Source organism: Cibotium barometz, chromosome 19 (genome assembly GCF_041138505.1).
Source record: "Cibotium barometz isolate CiBa-2024 chromosome 19, ASM4113850v1, whole genome shotgun sequence".
Lineage (NCBI taxonomy): Eukaryota > Viridiplantae > Streptophyta > Polypodiopsida > Cyatheales > Cibotiaceae > Cibotium > Cibotium barometz.
Window position 1 is genome coordinate 49,582,470 of NC_141064.1, and position 10,030 is coordinate 49,592,499.

Below are 10,030 nucleotides of genomic sequence, written 5' to 3' on the forward strand. Positions count from 1 at the left end.
TATATATATTTGCATATGTATATATATGTGTGTATATATGTTTGTGTGTGTGTATATATATGTGTGTGTGTGTGTGTGTGTGTGTGCACCTATATATATATATATAAGATTCTGGGGCTATTGAAAGATATATATATATATAAAAGATATATAGGATATATATACATAAGACATAAGATATTATAAGATTTTAAGGCTATTATAAGATATATATAAATATAAATAATATCTTATATAAATATATAAGATTTGGGGCTGTTAGGGTACCTAAATGGTCTTATGAGCCTCACCAGACCAAAGATATCAAAAAAAAATAAAAAAAATACCATGTGCGCTACGACGCGTAAATCTCCATTTTGACCTGGTCAAACTAGCGATTAACGCGCCGTAGCGCACATGGCATTTTTTTTATTTTTTTTTATTTTTTTGCCTTGAGGCTCATAAGGCACTCTATAAGTTTCTCTAGTTGACTTTATAGGATCTACATTTTTTGTATATATAAATATTCATATATGTGTGTGTGTGTGTGTGTACATATATATATATATATATGTGCATATGTATATATATTTGTATATGTATATATATGTGTGTGTATATATGTTTGTGTGTGTATATATATGTGTGTGTGTGTGTGTGTGTGTGTGTGTGTTTGTGTGTGTTTTTTCCTGTGTGTATAGTGCTTTTATATTTTTTAAATGAAATGTTCATTGGCACTGAGCATACAAAAAAAATGGACTCAACAAAGAATGTAACACAACTCACGAAGTTTTCATTAATGTGTGAAAAAGCTACAAAGGAATTTGGGAACATTACAAAATTTTGTAGGGAGAATTACAAAATGGGTTAGCCTATTGTTGTAGAAGGCTACGCTCTAAACGTAGACGTAGGGCTAGGGACATATCTACAGGCTTCAAAGTAACTCTCTCAAGGCATGTACCATAGCCAGCACTGAGTCTTCAAAAATAGAAACTACAATATCTTCAGCAGCTTCTTGAAGAGCTTCAAGAGCTGTGCTCTGTATGCGGTCAACCCTGTCAGAATATTTTTCCATTGTTTCTCTCACCAGTCGAGAGAATGGTACCTTGGGGATGAGAAGATCTGTGCTTTTCTGATATTTCCTAATCTCTCGTAGCGCGACTGTCCCTGGCCTCCATTTTCTCTTCTTCTTTGTATTAACTGGTGGAGGCGGTGGTGGTCTTTGATTCTCCCACGGTGGTCGTTCAGACCTGAACTTCTTTTTCTTTTGTGCACGCTCTTCCTCTTCTTGTTGGTCCCGAAACTTGCCCTCCATTCTTTTACCACACTTCTTGACTGGCCGTCTGGATGTTGTGGCTGCTTGTGGCTGTGCTTGGCTTGCCCTCCTTGCGTCCTCTTTGGGCTGCTATCTCTTTTGCATTTCTGTCTCCCAAGCTGCCCTCACAAGAGCAAACTCTTTGTCAATGGTATCTTTCGTGATGCCGTAGGACAAGAGCTCGACCTCCCTGTTCTGTAAGATAACCTCTAGCTGTTCTAGGGTGTCGGCCTCAATAACAATCTCCGGTGGCTGCCCTTGACCTTCCTCGGCTTCTTTTCGACGCCGCTCTTCTTCTGCTTCTCTACTAGGCTCTGCTTCTTCAGCTTCCTTCCTGCGTTGCGCTTCTTCGGCCTCCTTCCTGCGCTCTTCTTCTCTCATCTCCTTTGCCTCTTGCTCTGTTACGATAGGTAGACTTGTCCTTTTTGCTGTAGCAGGTAGTGGGCCAAGTTGATCGAAAAACCGCAAGTCTTGCTCCTGTTCTTCTGGCATGGCCTAGGTATGTACGAGTGCAAGAGATAGTGGGAGGGCAAGAGAGAGTAGAGCACAAAGAAGAAATTGAAATGTGGTGGCTATAAATGAAAAATGACTTAAATATGTCTATAAATATAATTTTTTAAAACTTTTAGAAAATTTAAAAACACAAAAAGATTATAATCAGAGAGTTTAAGCCCATGAGGAACCACACCGACGCTTGCTTGCTACCCACTGCCGTAGTCTCTCCCTAGCATTTGATCTGTTGTATCCTTCAGTTCTTCTTGCATTAACAGTTTTCATTATTTGACGCCTAAGAGACAAATTACCGCGACTTTTCTGCCTTTTTTTGCCAACCAGAACGCGATAGAACCAGTTGAACATTTCATGGAGTGCATTACTCTTGACTTTGCCACCACCATGGCGAGTGCCCTTAAAATACACGGCCTTTGCTTGGTAATGTGATTTCTCCATGCCTTGATTGCTCCAAAGTGCTAAAGAGCCATATCTATCGAGAAAGTATGGCCCATGTGCATACAATATATGCTGCATAGAAAATTACAAAAAGTCAACAAACAGTATGAAGAACATACTACAAGGACACAATAAATACAACATTACCATGTAGTGAGTAATGTGTATTTCTCCCCATGCCTCGACCATTTCTTCTGTGAATCTACAAGTGGCTTGTTTAAGTGCCTCAATACCATGGTCATCCAGGTGAGGTCGCTCTAGAAGATCGACCATTTTATTACACACCTCCCATACATGTGCACGTTTTAGGCCAAGCCTGGCATCATTTCCTCGATATGTTGTGACATCACATATCTTCTTCCAAATTTCAAAGTCAGTGTGGCTATGAGAACCCAAGTGGTTTGATAGCAAGTGTCTTGCCTTTGATCCACCCATGCAAATTTTATTAGGGTTGTCTTGTGTAGGGTTTGATTTTCTGTCCTTTGTCAAGACCACTGCTCCAGCATGTAATCCCATAGAGGAAAGTACACCCTCTAGTGCACGTATTGACTCTTCTCGTCGATCTTCGGGCTCCATGTTCCAGACATAGTTTATGTGGAGCATCAATAGCTTATCCAAAATCCTGAGTCTTGCATGTAATGTGCACACATGCACTTGACATAGTGGAATTTCCAAGATTGGGTTCCAAGCATTGTCCTCCTGGTCACGACTAGGTGGCTTGCTCTGGTCACAACTTAATATGCCATTATGCCATACCTTTGATCCTTTCCTCTGTTCAGCATAAAAAACGATTGCTTTTTTTGCACCCACCTGTTTTTGACTTTTGCCTTTGCTAGGTTGTTTCCCTTTTACTCTTGAGTCTACTGCTGTCTTGGAATGACAACAGTAAACACATGAGAATATAGTATTCACACCTGTTTTACAACCCAACATACACTTTAAGGTTTTTAGATCGCCACCCAAGTGCCATTCAACGTTAAAGCAGCCTATTCCGGGAACATCAAGCTTCTGACCATTGACCTGACAAGAGACGACATGTTGAATGCCAGACCGTTCAAAATACCACCTCAAGGTATCATGGTTCTCTTTTGGGAGGACCCATGCTGCTTGCCACCAGATGTTCTTCTCTGATTGAATGCCGTAGTAGTCTTGCTTATGCCCTTGACCCCTATTGTTGCTGTCTTCAGTTGCATCCAACTCTTGGGTCTCTAAAGGCCTTCCTCTAAGTGCTCGGCTCATCAAGGTTAAACTAACACGCTCCAGTCTTTGACCTTTAACCACTTGACATTCATCCAGCTTCAAGACAAACACGGCATTTCCACCTACATCTCATCCACTCACATCTACCCATATCCACATCTCATCACATCACATTCATTCACATCTCATCCATTGAGACCACATCACATTCGCTCACATCACATCTCATTCATTTCATAAGTATTCCTATTCTCATCCAATCACATCATTTTCATCTCATCACATCTTTCCTCAATTTATCCTCATCACATCTCATCCACTCACATCTACCCATATCCACATCTCATCACATCACATTCATTCACATCTCATCCATTGAGACCACATCACATTCGCTCACATCACATTCGCTCACATCACATCTCATTCATTTTACCTCACATCTCATTCATTCACATCTATCCCGATTCACATCACATTCATTCATATCCATCACATTCTCTTTCATTCATATCCATCACATTCATTCTCATCACCATTGTATCACATCACTTCTATCCACATCATATCTCATTCATACACATCTCATCTCATCCATCCAATCGTTCACATGTACGACTACTCGCATCTATCCATACATTCATATCTATCACTTCACATCCACATATATTCATGTCACATCTCATCTCTTTACATCACATCACATTCTTTCACATACACATCTATATCCATTCTTTCACATACATCCACATCCATTCTTTCACATACTCATTCACATCCATTCTTCTCATACACATTTACATCCATTCTTCACATACACATCCTTATCCATTCTTTCACATACACATTCACTCACATCTCATATCTTTCATTTACATTCTGATTCACATGACATCACATCTCATCCATTCATTCACATTTTTCTAATTCACATCACATCTCATCACATCTATTCACCTCTATTCACATCACATCCATCCATCCATCCATTCATTCCCATCTATCTGATTCACATCACATCTCATCACATCTATTCACCTCACATTCTCATCATCTCTATTCACATCACATCCATCCATTCATTCTTTCCCATTTATACTGAGAATGACACTTTTGAAATAAAAATAATTCTTTTTGCATCTTCCTATGCATAAATTTAATTTTAATGAGAATGACACTTTTAAAATAAAAATAATTCTTTTTGCATCTTCCTATGCATAAATTCAATTTTAATGAGAATGACACTTTTGAAATAAAATTAAATCTTTTATGCATCTTCCTATGCATAAATTCAATTTTAATGAGAATGACACTTTTGAAATAAAAATAATTCTTTTATGCATCTTTCTATGCATAAATTCAATTTTAATGAGAATGACACTTTTGAAATAAAATTAAATCTTTTATGCATCTTCCTATGCATAAATTCAATTTTCATGAGAATAACACTTTTGAAATAAAAATAATTCTTTTATGCATAAATTCAATTTTAATGAGAATGACACTTTTGAAATAAAAATAAATCTTTTAGAATGCACAAACGGAGGGAATTACTCTTTTAGAATAACCTAATGATAAACTTTAGTTCCACAAAATTTTAGAAAATTTTGCCATAACCTCCTTTGTATGGCTGACCATTTCTCAATTTTATCATTCAATTTATGACTTGAATTAATCCAATTTGAATTCTAATATCTCTAATCTACTCCATTTTCCAAAAATCAAGAGAGTAAACAATGAAAAGAGTTTAATCAATCTTTTAATTAAACTTTCTAGGATTGAGAAGGGCTGAATTGTAAAGAAGAGAAGGGGGTGGCCTTTTGATCAAGGCATAGCATCAGATTTTAATTTAACATTTACAAAGCATAAAATTTGAGAAAACCATAGATTTAAAAATTCACACAACAATAAGTAAGAACTAAGCTTACATGGAGCTTGTAAGCTTTCCTTTGGCTTGAGGGATTGAGGGTTTTACTCTTGTTTGCAGCAAGAGTGGCCACCAAATTCACTTGGAGAGGATTAGGCCAAAAAACAATTGAATTATCAAGAAATTCAATGTTAAATGGCTCAGGACAGAAGCATAGTAACAGTGCATAAACACCATTAAGCTTTTACAAAGGGGGAGGCTTCTATTTATAGGAAAAAGTGAGCCTCTAACCAAGCAAACTGATTCTAGAATTTTCCAGATCAGTTTGGTCATTTTTTGACCATTTTTAGGTCAGTTTAGCTTACTTTTTGGATCTAGTTGAAACAAGAGAGAGGAGAGATGAAAATATCTCATTATTTGTGAGTTTAAAACTCATCCACACATGTGAAATAGGTGCCTTCTTCATGAGGGGTATTCCCCACACTGAGGTGTCAAAAATGCATCATTTCCTCTAAATATCTCTTCTTTTTTAACTAATAAACCTTGTCCTTAGTCAACTCTTCACCTTATGTGAGTATTTACTCATTTTTGTGGGATTTTCTTTTATTATTCAATTTATCTCCTCCCTACATTTGGATTAATCTTATTGGTCCATAGGAACCTTATCCAAAACTTTCAGAAAATCTGCTCACTTTATTCCAATTGCACATTGGAAAGTTCTTTTTGAATTTCTGTTTCAGGGGAATTTAGTTTAATAAGAAAGGATATTTTTCCATCCAAAGATATCTAAAAACTCAGTTACCTCTCTCTCTAGAACATTTTCTCTCTCTAGGTCAAAACAAGTAGAAACAAGATCTTTTATTATTCTGAAAAGGGGATTGATTATAGGGGAAGAAGCTGGACATCTTGAGGGGCTAGGGAGGAATGTTATAGGCTCGAGCAGCAGAGTGTAGCAAATCTTCCTCTTCAGATGAAGAAGTTGATGCATGGGTTTTTGAACCACTTCTGATAACTACCCAGCTCTCACCTTTGCCGATCTTTGTGGTTTTCTTTCTTGAGGGCCTAGTCACTCATGCTTGTTTAGGGAAACTTGCTTGGCCTTGGTCTCGTGAGGTTCATGCAACATGAGCTATGGCCCTCTGCCTGTTTTGTAGTCTAGTTACAGCATTGAGTGGGGCTGCTTGGATGAAGCCATCTCTAACACTCAACAAGTTAAGGCTAGTGCTAGGATTAGCTTCGCGAGCCTTTCTTGTTATTTCAGGTCTTAGCAGGCAATCCTTATACATGTGGTCAATACCACACCCTACACTCAATGGAGTCAAGGTGGGAGAACTTACAGAGGTACGCACCATCCTTTTCCTGCTGGGACACTCAGCCACTCGATGAGGCCCTACGCAATTATAGCAATCTATAGGTGGTCTTTTTACCATCCTAGTCATGTCTTTGGCCCGTGGCATTGGGGCTGCTAAGTACCCCGGGTAAATTTAGTATCCCTCTATAACGTAGTGACTTAGGATTTGAGAGGGAGAGCTTGTTGGCTCTAGGGTTTCATAGGTGGAAACTTCTAGAATTTCCCCCTCATCCCCTTCCTCAAAGAGTTATGTCAGGGTGGTTAGTTAACGAACTAGTGCAACCCTTGGTAGTTGGGGTTGAGGAGGAGAACCGAGGGGTGGTAATAAGGGAATTTCAGGTACCCTGAGGATTCCTCTTTGGGCCACTTCTTGGCCTAGTTGAGGTGCGTTATGGCATGTCAGTGCTAGCAAAGCCAGGGGTTGGTTGGGGTTTTGGCTAGAAAGGCCTGAGGTAGAGTCCTAGCTAGAGCAGCTCTTTGATGATAGCAGTTGGAAACTTCATGATTGCCCCATTTTACGCAATATGTATAGTAGAGGTTAGGACAGGGTCTCAGATGTGGACACTCCATGTTGGTATGGTTATCTCGACAGAGCGGGCACCATACAAGCTCCCTCTTTGGATAGAGATGGGGTTGGCCACCCCGATCATTGATGGGTCATTTCTATTGTTAGCCCTACCATGGATGGAGCAAGTGTAGGTTGAGGAAAGGTTGGTGGAGGAGTAGGGCCAAGAGAATAATATACCATTGGAGGCCCTTGTCTGATAGTTGGGTCAGCATGTACCCCTTGTGGTCCCATGTGGTACCCAGGGTGAACTCCCTATGGTGGGTACTACTGATATACAGGTGGAATGGGCTAATGTGAAGGGCTTGGGTACACCCTTTCTCTTTGGTGCAACGTTTCTCGTCCTTGAGATGATGGACCTAGCCTTAGGTTTGTAAAGGCCTTTGGGCCCTATAAGAATCAGCCACACTTGAGACATGCATGGCTCTCCAGACTAGTGATTCAGTCTGGGTCTGTTGGCTTTCACTTTGCCCTACTTCCACTCTAGGATCTAAATACGATGTGTGCTTCGCTTTCTTGTGGTTGGTCCATACCTCTCACCCTGGGTTGCAGTTCTTCTCCAACTGTGTGTTTCCCAAGATAAAATTGTGGAGCCTTGAAAACAAGGCTTCTCTGTGAATGTGTGGGACTCGGTAGAAGCTTACTCTTGGATAAATGGTCTATCCATGCACTAAAGTCAAGGTCAAGAGTTCCTCGTCCCATACTGGGATGGCCTTCGCTTTCGCTTTCGCTGGTGTTGTCAAAGGCAAGCACCATTTGACTCCGATAGGTCCGCCGACCTTATAAGCCAAGGATCTAGGAGAGTTCACTTCATCAAAAAGAGGGTTATTTTGCACCAATCTACCCAATCGTAGGTGCATGGAAATGTGGAACTAACTGTGTAGAACCCCCCTATGAAAAGACCTTTTTTTTTGGAAATGGTACAGTCATACAATTTGAAGTGGTACAAGCATATGCTTTCAAAAGGAGAAGGGAATAGGAGGTACCCTTCTCAAGGGTAGATGGCACGAACATTCACTTTCCAAAGGACATGAGCAAAGCTTCAGAAAGGACTAAGCATGCACTTTTGAAATGGGGAAGGTACAGGAAGGAATGGAGAAGGAGAACGGGCATACCAAGCTGGGGTCATGAAAGGAATGGAGAAGGAGAACGGGCATACCAAGCTGGGGTCATGAAAGGAACGAGTGTGGCAAGCTTGCCCCATGGGCGTTTGCTTTCAAAAGCTAAAAGGAACGGGTGTTCACTCTAGAATGGAGAAGGAACATGCATACGCTTTCAAAAGGAGAAAGAAATGGGCGTTCGTTTTTTGAATCAACTATAAGAGGGGAATGGCATGGGTGTGGCAAAATGAACATGGCCGTGGAAAACGCAATGAGGCTCTGGAAAAGGCGTACCCTTCAAGAGGGAACAACTAGTTGGAACGACCGTGGCACTGTTAGATTTAGAGATTTTTTAGATTTGTCTCGAGATTTCAAGGAATTAAAGGCTATAGGGTTTGGAAGCCACCCAATATATTCTTCGACCATTCAATTACACCCACTTGATTTAATGCAATTCAATGCACTTTATGCTCAATTTAATGCAAATATTTCAATTTTAATGCAACTGCCACATTCAAGCTAAAGATCTTACCACATTTGGTCAACTAAAAAGAAAGCGGGCATGGCAGATGTGCCACGGCCATGGCATGTAAAGCAAACAGTCATTCGCTTCTAAGAGTAGCCAACAGAATGCAAGTTTTGCATGGTTTTTTTCTCGAATTGTTGCTAATTTTCAGGTATTTTTCTAGTGATTTTTTGTTTTTTTGATGCAATAGAGAGCTAGAGTTAGTCTCTAGCTATCTATTTGTGCGTACAATGCATAATGAAAACTAACTAATTAAGATTAATTTATGAATTAAACTAAGTTACAAGCTTGAAGAAGAAAGAACGGAAAATCAAAGTTTTGCATGAATGTCAAGGGCAATGTGAGAGCAGTTACTTGCTTCTCCCATGCTCGGTGAAGATTTCACTCTAATGCTCAATTAACCTTTAATGCTCAATGTTATCACCATCAAAAACAAAAACAAACACAAAATCAAGCAACCAACCAATGGATTTGCACTCCAATTGAGCTAAACAAAGACACTAGCAAATGAATAGAGTGGAGGACCCTAAGCTAAATGCATTTCCCAGAAGCGACGCCAAAGATGTTAAGGATAACATGCTACCTCTGGGACACAATAAGGAAAGAGAAGAGAAGAGAGACATATGCAAGGGTTGAGTCAGGAGAGTTGCACTTAGCCAACCCTAAGAGGGTTAACTCCTCGATGTGAAACCGCTAGGGGCTCACTCCACCTCTTCTTATGTCATCCAAGAAGAGATTCAATGGGGCTAGTTAGAGAGCAAGAAGAAGGAAGCTATGGAGAGCTCAACCTTTACCTCATGCAACAAGCATGCAAAAGGACTTGTTAGATAGCAAAGAGAGGGTAGAGTAGAAGTGAGATGCGAGCATTACCATCCCTATATGCACACATCGACAATCAAACATGCAGCAAGAAAGCAAAAACACAAGCTAACATACATCCACAAGCTAAAATAAGAGAGAGAGAGAGAGAGAGAGAGAGAGAGAGAGAGAGAAGAGGCAAGCTCAAATGAGACTAATGGGATTGTCTCTTTTCATATTCCATAAAATGACTTATATACAAGAGCTCATAATTACAATGGCCGGCAGCCCATTTACAATTGGGGGTCCAAAACTAGTCTTCATAGTCTATCTAGCTCTATGTACAACTATTCCTCATGACCATCATTGCACAAGCCGTAA